Source organism: Leiobunum rupestre, chromosome 3, assembly GCF_980474605.1.
Source record: "Leiobunum rupestre chromosome 3, qqLeiRupe1.1.hap1, whole genome shotgun sequence".
Taxonomy (NCBI): Eukaryota; Metazoa; Arthropoda; class Arachnida; order Opiliones; family Sclerosomatidae; genus Leiobunum; species Leiobunum rupestre.
The window spans coordinates 44,185,725-44,200,063 of NC_143386.1; the positions used below are offsets into that span (position 1 = coordinate 44,185,725).

At 34.7% G+C, this 14,339-nt stretch overlaps 1 long non-coding RNA gene across 1 annotated transcript in view; it reads left to right on the forward strand.

Moving 5' to 3' along the window:
- LOC149951882 (uncharacterized) overlaps window positions 1-9,013 on the forward strand; it is a 94,134-nt gene extending 85,121 nt beyond the window's left edge. The window contains exon 4 of the long non-coding RNA XR_016480048.1: window positions 8,846-9,013. This is a non-coding gene — a long non-coding RNA (uncharacterized LOC149951882). The remainder of the gene's footprint in view (window positions 1-8,845) is intronic.
- The last annotated feature ends 5,326 nt before the right edge of the window (window positions 9,014-14,339 follow it).

Consider the following 14,339-nt stretch of genomic DNA (forward strand, 5'->3'; position numbering starts at 1 on the left):
TAATCTTGATTTAATCACAAGTTAATCAATTTAATCACGATCTAATATTTGGCATATATTTTTTAATCGCGATTTAATCAGCCTAATTGTTATGTAATCAATTTAATTAATCGCGATTTAATAATCTTAATCGTGATTTATTCGGGTTAATAAATAAATCTATTTAATCGGCTTAATCACTAAATCGATTAAATCTTGATTTATTCGTGATTTAATTTAATCCTGATTTAATCGTGATTTAATCCTGGTTTAATCGTGATTTAATCCTGATTTATTCGTGATTTAATCCTGGTTTAATCGTGATTTTATCCTGATTTAATCGTGGTTTAATACATTTAATCCTCTTTATCATGATTTAATCGGATTTAATCGATCAAGGGTGCAAACTTAATCATCGAAGTGAACTGCCCCTCGCTTTAGGTACGTGTTTAAACCTTGTTTACATATTTTGAATTAACCAACTGACAATTAAGTTACTGATACTTGGGAAATTGTCAGCTTTTTAACACCAGCAGCCAAGACAAAAAAAAGTCAACTAGCGCTTACTTTTGGGGCAAAATAAATGACTAAAATGACACGTAAAATGAATGTCAACAATGTACAAAAAAAAGGGATACACCACGTGAAATCCTGGAAAAAGTGAGGCGTGGCAACACTTCCGAGTTTCATTCGCGGTCATTTGGAGCACTTCCGATTCTTTGTGCCACTTCCTTTTGGTAAATACAAAGAGCTCGCGAGCAGCCCACTTTTTCCTGGAATCGAAACCTTCCTTTTCTCGAAATTTCGGTGGCATTTGGTCAAGCCCAGCAGATGACTCTCTAAAAATGGAGGACGCCAGTAGGTCAGTGGGACAAAACTGGTAAACCCCCCTCCTTTTCGCGAATCCTTTCCCTTTCAATCAACTGGTCAATGCGGATTGACCGAGCCATGCCCGCATCGCGTCTTTTCCGAGGCCGCTTCTTCCAACTCCTTTTTACCCTTGACTAAAACGCGCTACCTATAAAAGGGAGAGTGTAGTTATTACTTTTTTTCGGTTCTTTTTGCCTTAGAAAGAGTTTTCAAGGCCAACTAGTCCCGCGAAGACAGTCGAGAAAGTCAGGGATAATTACGCTAAGACCGCTTATATACCACAGCGGTACGACTCGTCTTTTGAAACGGACTATTTTACAATGCTTTCCAAAAAGGATATATAAACTCTTCTTTTGAATTTAGCAATCTCCTTCGATAAATCTTGTAGGCTGCCACGTGATTTTCCACAATCTTTTTTCGATTTTTATTTTCGTGTCCCCCTCGGGCCCTGCTCGGGCGGTTTTATAAGGTTCCCGCTCTAGGCAGGGGTACCACCCTTTCGGGACGCTGGGCTCCGAATGTTCTTTTCAACATATTGGGACGGGGGGCATATAATTATTATTTCTGAAGAAACCTTGTTATTATCCGCGTTGAGAGCGGGGAGGATCTAGCCAAGAAGAAAATGATTATAAGTTCTGGGAAGAAAATATAGTTTGAAGAAAATGAGAAAAATAGCTTGTGTTTCCAGCGGGGTTAAACGGGTTAACTGAGTTGGCGTAAATTGCCGGCTAAATTTTAAAAACGCAGGGGGAAGGGATACTTCTTGTTTTGAAATTTTAAGTGTACTTTTTTTCCAAATGGAATTGTGAGTGGTTGATTGTTTTGTTTACTATCCAACTAGATAGAAAATATTTTAGCCGAGCTAAACATTCATTAAAGTTATTATTGAAGATCGAGGCGATTGACGTGGAAGATTGAGGCTATTTTTAGTGAATGATGAAGGCGGTTATCGTGGAATAGATGAAAGAGATTGTCGAGGAAGAGTAAGTCGATTAGGATTGAAGATGAGGCGATTGTCGTGGAATAGATAAAAGAGATTATCGAGGAAGATTAAATCGATTAGGATTGAAGATTGAGGCGATTGTCGTGGAATAGATTAAAGAGATTATCGTGGAAGATTAAGTCGATTAGGATTGCAGATTGAGGCGATTATCGTGGAAGATTGAAGAGATTATCGTGGAAGATGAAGGCGATTATCGTGGAAGATTTAGGCGATTATCGTGGAAGATATAGGCGATTAGGATTGAAGATTGAGGAGATTGCCGTGGAAGATTAAGGCGATTATCGCGGAATATATTAAAGTGATTGTCGTGGAAGATTGAAGAGATTATCGTGGAAGATTGAGGTGATTGTCGTGGAAGATTAAGGCTATTATCGAGGAATAGATTAAAAAGATTATCGGGGAAGATTGAGGAGATTATCGCAGAAATTTGAGGAGATTATCGCAGAAATGTGAGGTGATTATCGCAGAAATGTGAGGTGATTATCGCAGAAATTTGAGGTGATTATCGCAGAAATGTGAGGTGATTATCGCAGAAGATTGAGGTGATTGTCGTGGAAGATTAAGGCTATTATCGACGAATAGATTAAAAAAATTATCGGGGAAGATTGAGGAGATTATCGGGGAAGATTGAGGAGATTATCGCAGAAATGTGAGGTGATTATCGCAGAAATGTGAGGTGATTATCGCAGAAATGTGAGGTGATTATCGCTGAAATGTGAGGTGATTATCGCAGAAATGTGAGGTGATTATCGCAGAAATTTGAGGTGATTATCGCAGAAATGTGAGGTGATTATCGCAGAAGTTTGAGGTGATTATCGTAGAGGAGTCAGTAGATTGTCGGGGAAGATTGATGTGACTGTCGTGGAAGGATGAGGATAATGTCATGGATAAATGGGGCGATTGTCATGGAAGATTAAGCAAATTTCCATTGAAATTTTTGACATTTAAGCGCTCGAATTTAAGGTAGTTAACACTGAAATTTAACTTAGTCTAAATGAAAAGAGACTTAAAACGGTTTTAAAATTCACAATTTATTTATTTAGAAAATCCAACGTTTCGGAGGAACTGCTCCTCCTTCTTCAGGGATCGACTTGTAAAAATCCCTGAAGAAGGAGGAACAGTTCCTCCGAAACGTGGGATTTTCTAAATAAATAAATTGTGAATTTTAAAACCGTTTTAAGTCTCTTTTCATTTAGTTTTTCACAATGTGCTTCTCTTCACTTCTAACTTAGTCTAATCATACCACAAAAAGATACTTTTTATTTTCTCAATCGCACCAATTCCACGTAAACCTAAGCGTCAAACAAAATCATAAAAAGCTAAAAATGAATTAATAAACGATTTAGACGGTATCATAAAAACAATATTACTCGCGAAGAATATTCTAACATCACCTCTGGCATCGGCGAAATAGAGTCGGCTCGAAATCTTCATTAAGATTTTCTCTAGATGACATAAACGTTCCGGACCTGATCACGTGGTTAAGCTAATAGCGGATGCCAATGACGAAGCGCGTAGATCCCCCGTTTCGTTTACAATGTCAGGTTAGTTGGTTAACTTACGTCAATTTGGAAAACCTGTCTTGGTAGACACAGCGCCGTAATTTTCTTTAAATATGGTAGATACGATTTGAATACGAAAAATGATATTAAACCACGTCGATTTTTGTAGAGACCCCCCCTTCTTCGGAACGTAATGAAAGTCTAGCACGAGACACTGATTGCTCTTTAATTACCGTGATATATTCCCCCATTTCCGCCCCACCCTGACAGATTGTCATCTCGAACGAGACACTTGGCGTCTCGAATTCTCTTTTTAATATCTGTGTTATTTGTTCGGGAAAATGAACTTAATAATTTCCTGGCCATTTCAATTACAGTATTTCACCGAACGTAATCGTATAAGCGAATATTCCTGGCTCAGCGGAAATATGAAATCCATTTGCAAACTATTTGGCACGAAATGTATATCCAGAAAATGGCTAGATTAAATGGTTCTTCCTTTTTTTCGACGGGTTAATTAGGGTGTCATGGCCTTGATTTCTTTTACCTTTTAGTTACAAATTAATTGAGTTTTTTTTGTTTGCGTAATGTTTTGGTGAATTTTTGCTAATTACGGGGTTTCCTAAAATATTTAAACCATTCTAAAATATCCCTAATTCAGCAAATTCGGCAAAGGTACCATCGACATAAAATGTTTTTATATTTCCATTCAATAATTAAAGCTAAGTCAGTTTTTGGGAATATTTAGTTTAAATATAAATTTTGTTCCTATTTTACCACAATTTTTAATGTGAAAAGTCTCTTTTTTAGCGAAACAACTTTTCAAATGTCGTTGGGAGCTCCAAAATTACTGAAGTTATTGGGTTTGTATTATTTAAAGGGCTTTTTGAATTTTATTAGTTCACCGGAAATAGGGCTAAAACAATCCCAGATTTTCAAACGTCATTGTGCACCTTTAATTACAATTATTCTCATCTAAAAGTTGAAGTTACGTCTTTTTTCGAAAACTATAGTAGAATCGCTGTGTCATTAGGATATCTTGACATTTTGTTCTCTTTGAAGCTTAGGCGAGGGGTCGGACATTCACCAAAAATGTGTACGGGATTTTCACGTTGGATTTCAATTTTTTTTGTTGGATTTCGGGATTTATCGTTGGATTTATGGGATTTCTTGTTGGATTTTAAGATTTCTCGTTCAATTTTGAGATTTCTCGTTGTATTTTTAGATTTCTCGTTGTATTTAGAGATTACTCGTTGGATTTTAAGATTTCTCGTTGGATTTAGAGATTACTCGTTGGATTCCGGGATTTATTGTCGGATTTACGGAATTTCTCGTTGAATTTTGAGATTACTCGTTGGACTTTGAGGTTTCTCGTTGAATTTTGAGATTTCTCGTTGGACTTTGAGGTTTCTCGTTGAATTTTGAGATTACTCGTTGGACTTTGAGGTTTCTCGTTGAATTTTGAGATTACTCGTTGGACTTTGAGGTTTCTCGTTGAATTTTGAGATTTCTCGTTGGACTTTGAGGTTTCTCGTTGAATTTTGAGATTACTCGTTGGACTTTGAGGTTTCTCGTTGAATTTTGAGATTACTCGTTGGACTTTGAGGTTTCTCGTTGAATTTTGAGATTTCTCGTTGGACTTTGAGGTTTCTCGTTGAATTTTGAGATTACTCGTTGGACTTTGAGGTTTCTCGTTGAATTTTGAGATTACTCGTTGGACTTTGAGGTTTCTCGTTGAATTTTGAGATTTCTCGTTGGATTTTGAGATTTCTTGTTGGATTTCTGATTTCTTGGAAAGTGTACGGGATTTCTTTGAATGTCCGACCCCTCGAGCTTAGATACGTTCCCTTTATATTAAATCGATTCTACTGTCATGGCTTTTAAAATGATTATCGCGGCGACATCTGTTGATATAAAATCAGATGTGACACTACAATGATGGTCTATTGTTTCCTTTGAAGTTTAGAGGTTTTTATAGTTTCAAATCGCAGTTTTTCACGTACTGGTTTCTCTATTTAACTTTTCAACTTGGTTACATCGGTTAATTTATTTCAAAGCATAGTTATTTTTGTAATCTAAAACTATAATTTATCACGTCCTTCCCTACAAGGAGTTAACACCCAACGTAAGCGTTTAAAATAAACTTTATCAGTTATATTCTATTAACCAAATTCAATAATACATTCCGATCGAAAAAAAAACTTCCATCCTATCGGGCAAAACGCGCTGAATAAGTGAGCCCTACGCCAAAATCCTTACACTTACGCGAAGGCATTTAAACTTCATTTAGCTCCGTCATAATTCTTCTTTCATGGGTATCTTCCCATAAAAAACACTACCAAAAAATACTTAAAAAAGGTCCAGGGCTAGATAATGTTTTTTTTCTCTACTTCGCAAATATAAGTTGCGAAACCGAAGTTTTAGAACCCCCCCCCCCCCCCGGTGGTTTTTTTTTCTTCAGAAGCGGTAGATTCCATTCAAGACAAGTTACATAAAAAACTTTCTCTTTAAAAAAAAGTACTCTTGTAGAAACTTGTTTTGGTGATGGAATTTTCTCCTCTCTCTCCAACTCGCTTTTCAAGGTAGTCTGTGGTTCCGAATATGCCCGTTCGAGGCGCCACTCTCGCTGCGAAATTAAAATAAATTATAAAAAGCGTCTTCTGATTAGAGACTGCTCGCTTCGCCTGTTACCTGAATCGTTCTTACCTGTCGGATTCACCTTTTTCCTCTTTGATATGCTCAAACCGTTGGTCTATACAGTGAGAATATTCAAAGAATACCAACGAATTACTTTAGTTAAAAGACTAACAGATTGTAAAGGAAATATGGTTTATTTATAATGAGATTTTAATATGTATGTTTTACATATGTTGTTAGTTGTGAATCATCTATTTACAGCTAATTTTATCTGCGCAAAAAGACAAAAAAATACTTTTCTACACGCTGTGCCCTTCCGCGGCTATATTGCGAAGAAAGACTTGTTTATATATGAATATTTCACACATAAGATATAAATTATATATTTCTGGTTAAACTTAATTTACTTCACTTTTTCTCTGTCTTAAGGGGGAAGACTACAGTGGCCATTGTCTAATTTCGCGCCATTTCGAGCTGAACTCTTGTAATTTTGTATTTTAACTTTTAAAATTAATATTTAAGTGTAGAACCGCCTCTTGTTTAGTGCTTTAAATAATTTTGACAATTTTAAATTTAAAAGTAATTAAGTTATTACGTTTTAATTCGAACCCCCGGAGCTAAACAAGTTGGGCAAGCGCCCAAACTACCCTTTAGTTAGGACCTTATATCTCGTTAACTATTAATATTATAATTATCAAAATTATTTTAAGCACTAGAGGAAGGTTCAGCCTAATAAGAAAAAGATAATTCAATTTTGTAATTGTTAAAACAGAAACGTTCAGTTTGAACGAAAAAGAGGCTTTAACTGTATTCTTCCCTCTTAACTATACGTTCCTTCTCCAATCGAATATTATCGAATATTATACGTAAACTTTACCATAAACTCATCTTAATTAACAAATGCCAAGTAATATCGTTATTCATAATAACAACCACAGTCACGTGAGACTATATCAAACGCTAAAACAAGCGGTAGATGTAACCTATCTCCTTCTTTTAGCTAAAGTCTCAGGTAACCTCCATAGATAATAAGACCGTATAAATCATTTGGTATCGGACGTTTTGGAGGAAATTCCATTAATGAATGATTCCCTTATTTTTTTCTGCCTTCTTTTGAAAGTGGACCAAAATTAGGAGGCCACGAGAAAATTTTTGATAGGGAAGATTTCGGTTGTGTGTGGATTTGGAAGATTAGAAAATGTTTTAGGCAGAAAGAGGCCATCTTTGACCCGGGGCTATTGCAGGGGGGTGAGGGGGTTCATTCGACGGGGAACTCCAGACGAGGAGTCAGACGAAACACCCCCCCCCCAAATGAAATAAAATAACTTTTTACCTAGACGACAATACATAAAAAATTTTATAAGTAGTCTCGCTCGAGATATAACCTTATATTAATTTATTATCTTATTGCCGATAACCGCGACAATACCATTGATATTTACAATAATTTCTTTTAAACTATATATACAGGTGTTTCCAAGATATTTTGGTCAAAATGGCGGCCGTGGCTTTTGATACTAGCCTTCCACTATCGCCACGATGACGTCACGTCGGCACCTTTACAAATCAATTTATAAAGCGTATCTTGTTACTTTGTATCTTTCGCTTTATAGAACCAACTGTGAACAGATCATTGGGAAAAACAAATATTTTAGACGAATTTAATATTCGATTTGGTATTCGACCGAATTATTTGGTGTAACCAAATACCTGGCACCCATTTTACAGAAATAGTGACGCCACGCCAATCTACCAGTAATTATGTTTATTATTTAGAGATATTCGACGAATCGAATATTCGATTTGGTATTCGATCGAATTATTTGGTGTAGCCAAATACCTTGCACCCATTCCACAGAAATAGTGACGCCACGCCAATCTACCAGTAATTATGTTTATTATTTAGAGATATTCGACGAATCGAATATTCGATTTGGTATTCGACCGAATTATTTGGTGTAGCCAAATACCTGGGACGCATTTTATGGAAACCGTAATTAATACTATTAATACTAGTAATTTTATTTATAGAGATATGTTAGTAGATCGATACCATAAGTCAGTGTATGAAAATACCCTTTTGCTATCTTTTAAACTGACTCACTTCCTTAAGTTTGAGAGTGGGAAGAATACGATGTTATAACGTAGGGAAAGTGATTTTCACGAGATAAGGAAAAGGGAATTTTCGCCCACTGACGTTACGAATCGACCTATACTTGTAACGATTAGGGTAATTTTGAGCTAAAATTGTGGTATTTTTGAGAAAGTGACGTCACGCCCAAACTCGGAAATAGCTAGAAACTAGACATTTTAGAAGGGGGCCCGGTACAAATTACAGGGACCCATGCAGCATTTGGATTTAAAAGTGAGAGGTACCCTCCTACAGTATCTTTGACAGTAAAATTGAATCGCATTATTTTACCGGGGCCCGGTACAAATAACAGTGGTCCGTGCAGCCTGTGGGGCCCGGGTTTAAACGTGAGAGGTACCCACCTCCGGTATCTCCACTAACAATGGTCCCCACGGGGCCCGGAATTACAATTTTATCGGGACCCCGTACAAATAACAGTGGCCAGTGCAGCCTGTGGGGCCCGGGTTTAAACGTGAGAGGTACCCTCCTCCAGTATCTCCAGTAATAATGGCTAACATGGGGTCCGAAATTACTATTTTACCGGGGCCAGGGACCTCTCTCATCAGCCCAACAAGCTATCACATCTCTTTTAAGATGTTACAATTTATCATCCACTTTCAAGATAAGGATATTTTTTAGTTTATTCTGTTACATTTTAAATAATATTTATCTTTAGTTTTTATCAATTAGACAATATTAACAAGAATATTTATTTCTATTTAGGGAGAATGACTATGTGGAGTCGATCCGGGAGCACAGTGGTCTAGGTTCCCACGTCACGAGAGGGGGGGAGGAAAAAACGTCACCGGTGTGTGCTTCAAAAGCATCAGAGGACCTAGTTTAAAGGAAACCAATGTAATCAATAGTGCTCGGCATTCGATTAATTTTTATCCATGAATAAAATAAGCTCGGCGATATTTAAATAATATTTATTTAAATAACCAATAGTTGAATAAAACTTGTAAAATGTTTAAATAATCGAAAGTGAATAAGCCTATTATTTAAATAAAACAAACAATTATTTAAATAAATGCCACTTTTATTCAAATAAATGCTTGGTTGCGTAAAAAACATAATTAAATAAGTTAAAATTATATTCTTTTTACTAACGTTTTTTAAATAAATCGGAAAATTTGTGGATAATGAATAAACAATTCTGAACACTACTAATCAATAAAATCTCGATTTACCAAAAACTAAATTTGTTCGTCTCCTGTCAGTGGTAGCGGCGGCTCCAGCGTTGCCAGACGTATGATAATTATCGTACACGTCGATAATTTCGAGCTAATTTTGGGAACGTACGATATTTTCATTGGCGTACTATATTGTACGCATTTTTCGATAATTCAGCTTGCGCGTACGATAATGTCAGAAGTAAATGAACCGAAGTTATCAGACTACTATACTCCCCATGTTGGAGGCCTTTTCCTTATGAAGTTACAATTGTACCTCGAATTTGAAATTTTGCGCGCTCGTAGGCCAAAAAAGAAACGTTTTTGTTTTTAGGAAACAATTTTTTATACATAGAAATAGCTATACCCACAATTCCCAAGTGCAATTTATCGCGCCAAAAGACGGGGTTGGAATTTATTTTTTATTTGACTCGATTTCCTCATCATTTTCATAAGGAAAACGCCCTCCGATTCTGAGCGCTATTTCAAAAACTTTGGTTCATTTACTTCTGAAAATGTTCGATAATTTTTTAATTTGGCTGAAAACCAGTTAAAACTGCCTCTTATTAAAAAAAAATATTTCCCAAGTGTTAATTAACGTCAGTATTCACACAAAATTCGAATATGTTTTCGGGAGTACGGTAATGTTTTTCTGAAATCGATAATTTTTGGGCTCTGGTACGATAATTTATTTCTGAAATCGATAATTTTTGGGATCTGGTACGATAATTTATTTCTGAAATCGATCATTTTCGGGCTCTGGTACGATAATTGTTTTCTGAAATCGATAATTTTTGGGATCTGGTACGATAATTTATTTCTGAAATCGTTCATTTTTGGGCTCTGGTACGATAATTGTTTTCTGAAATCGATAATTTTTGGACTCTGGTACGATAATTGTTTTCTGAAATCGATCATTTTTGGGCTCTGGTACGATAATTGTTTTCTGAAATCGATAATTTTTGGACTCTGGTACGATAATTGTTTTCTGAAATCGATCATTTTCGGGCTCTGGTACGATAATTTATTTCTGAAATCGATAATTTTTGGGATCTGGTACGATAATTTATTTCTGAAATCGATCATTTTCGGGCTCTGGTACGATAATTTATTTCTGAAATCGATAATTTTTGGGCTCTGGTACGATAATTTATTTCTGAAATCGATCATTTTCGGGCTCTGGTACGATAATTGTTTTCTGAAATCGATAATTTTTGGGATCTGGTACGATAATTTATTTCTGAAATCGATCATTTTTGGGCTCTGGTACGATAATTGTTTTCTGAAATCGATAATTTTTGGACTCTGGTACGATAATTGTTTTCTGAAATCGATAATTTTTGGGCTCTGGTACGATAATTTATTTCTGAAATCGATCATTTTCGGGCTCTGGTACGATAATTTATTTCTGAAATCGATAATTTTTGGGATCTGGTACGATAATTTATTTCTGAAATCGATCATTTTCGGGCTCTGGTACGATAATTTATTTCTGAAATCGATAATTTTTGGGATCTGGTACGATAATTTATTTCTGAAATCGATCATTTTTGGGCTCTGGTACGATAATTGTTTTCTGAAATCGATAATTTTTGGGATCTGGTACGATAATTTATTTCTGAAATCGATCATTTTCGGGCTCTGGTACGATAATTTATTTCTGAAATCAATAATTTTTGGGCTCTGGTACGATAATTTGAGTTTCAGGAACTGGCAACGCTGAGCGGCTCTTAAAACAACAAAAATGGAAATGTTGGGTTCGAGTGGTTTTTAATCAAATGAAGGTGGGTGTCGATGCACGATAACTTTATTGACGTTTTAGCTGGTCTGTATACGTTCGAGCTGATAAAAATATCTTTACGCAATAAAGCTCGTACGATCGCCCTCTTAACGACTATCATACATTTTGACATAATCGTCGCTCTCCCGACAGATACCCGATTACAATACGTCCAATTACAGCGCCAATCTCCGCTGTACAGGGACGTCGTCGCCGCGTATATGCCTCTTGTTTTCGCAATTTCGTCCCATTTTTTCGGTTCTTCAATCTTTCTATCAATTAATGACAGATTAGCCGGCGCTGTTCTATCACTTTTAATTCATTATTACAATATTACTATTAATTAATCATTATATTTCATTAAATTACAATATTACAATTAATTAATCATTATATTTCCTTATTACAATATTACAATTAATTAATAATTATATTTCCTTATTACAATGTTACAATTAATTAATAATTATATTTCATTATTACAATATTACAATGAATTTATAGTTATTATTTCATTAATACAATAATATTAAGTAATAATAATTTCATTATTATAATTAATTAATAATAATAATTTCATTATTATTACAATATTAATAAAAATTAATAATATTATTATTATTTCATTATTATTACAATATGATAATTAATTAATAATTATTATTTTATTATTATTAACCAGTTATTTTTATTCTATTATTGTTAATTAAGTATAATAATGTTATTATTATTAATTTATTAATTAGTTATTTTTATTTCATGTCATTGATTAATTATTATTGTTTAATTTCTTTTATTAATTTATTATTAATACCACTGATATAAAATTAAATTATTTCTATATAAAGTCACCCTAAATTTGTAGATTTGGTGATTTCTAAAAGAGGTGGAAATTTTAATTCTTACTTCCTGATACTTAATATCTTTTAAAAGTGTAGTTATTATTTGTACGAAAAATACTATCCTGATTTCCTGTGGATGCACATACGTGGGATGTCGGACGGGAAATAAATATTATTTCACCAAATTGTTTAAAGTCCAATCTACTTTATTTCCTGAGTCTTCTTGAACGGTTCGTGTTACAAATGAACTCTTGATTCTCCGCAGTTTATATTTCAGAATTATCGCCTTCGTATTGGCCCTATTGGGAAAATATTTTGGTTTACGATTAGTCGATTACGTCTATTATCAAGAATGTATATATTTCTAGTCAGGGAGAATGGCGATTGAAGCGAACGGCTGTGACCTTTTTCCTTCCCCCCATCGTGGTGGAGGTAAATTCGACCATGACTACCTTGATATAAATTTAAAAAACATTTTATTTTGTTACGACTGCTCAAAGGTTTACTTTTAACAAAAGTAAAATTATAAAATTAAAATTACACGTGTCTAAGCAGTTTTCCTACTAGAACTTATAATAATAATAATAATCAGCTAGGCTAATACCCAAGGCACCACCTTAGGCCTAAGTCATCGACTTTTAAAGCCGTTAATTCAGGTGGCCGGGTTACAATGCGTAGGTGGGTGTTGGCAAGCCCTGCATGCCAACAGCTCCCTACACCAAGGATCCTAAGGAACATAAAGAATCCTTGCCTATACTCATTATTGCCGTTAACCTCAACAAGTTTTTATGGAAGGGGAAACCGAAGAGCTCGGGGTAAAACCCTTTAAACCAGTGAGGAGAGAACTTGCAAACTCCACGCGGTAGTTGTGTTCGGCAGTCGATTAATTTTTATCCATGAATAAAATAAGTTCGGCTATATTTAAATAATATTTATTTAAATAACCAACAGTTGAATAAAAATTGTAAAATGTTTAAATAATCGAAGGTGAATAAACCTTTTATTTAAATAAAACAAATAATTATTTAAATAAATACCACTTTTATTCAAATTAATGCTTGGTTGCGTAAAAAACATAATTAAATAAGTTAAAATATTATTCATTTTACCAAAGTTTTTAAAAATAAATCTAAAATTTGTGGATAATGAATAAACAATTCCGAAAACTACGCGGAAGTAGTAGTTCCGAGTTTTCACACAGTGCCACAAGCTGGGATTGAACCCGGCTCCTTTCGCAGCGAGGCGAAAGTGCTAACCACTCCTCCACCCCACCTCATATTCTTAGTGCTGACCAATAGGCACATAAATAAAACCCCTCTCTGACTCTCTTGCCCCCCCCCCCCCCCGCCCCCCGGTTCTAAAATGCTGCCAGATCTATGCGTAGAAAACTCTCAGCTTTGGCAGTATAAAGATAAACCATAAACAAATCAGTGTTATATCCAGTAGCAGCAGCACAAACTATATAATTGGCTATGAATATTCTTTTATTTAAAGGACTAGAAAAATTCATAATCCAGAAATTTACTAGTCTTTGGTAGTTCTTCCTATTTTCAACTACATTTAAAATGAACCTATCCGATAATAATTGCATTAATAAACTCCTAAAATGTGTTTAGATCTTAATTTACTAGTGTTAAAGTTAGTGTAGTAAATATTTAATTTAACCCTTTGGTCATACTTATAGCAATTATGTATTTTATGCTTTAAATATAAAATGTGCTAACTGTTAAGAATTTATGATAGAAAATCGTAGAAAATCAATTTCTTCAATTTCGTATATAACTCAATTCCAAAACAATCAATTTAATATCAATTTTAGTATTATCTCAATAAATAACATCGTTCCTACTTAACCTAAATTTAATGTATTTTACAATTTTTAAAATGAAATAGCTAACGCTAAAAAATAATATAGGAAACTTTAAAGTTTAAATTTCATTTCAAGTATAATTTAAATTTTCGAAAACACAACAGCAATATTTTAAAAACGACATCGTTTTTTTTGACGAATCCGACTAATCGTTTTGTTTACAACATTATCCGAAAACGATTTTACATTTTGAAATGATCGTCAACATCAATTAATTATATAGTTTTTGTAGTTGGGATTTGTCGGGGACATTGTAAACCTGGTGAGATACCCGACATGAATAAACGATGAAGTCTTTAACGAAACTGGTTCCGTTAGGAGTGATGCCAAGCGGGTATCCTCGTACGAGTCGAATACATCCGCCCACAGTATAAAAAGAAATCGAGTTGCGAAATGCCTAGCTCGTTAAATTCAATTGGTTTTTACCGCCTTTTTTAATTGGTTTGTTTGGGAATTACCGAGCGCGACCTTGAAACTCAGTAGGCAGCCAGGATCTTCTTGATGTATTTACGAGAGCTAGGAACGTCCTCACTTTAAATTAAATTTTAAATGG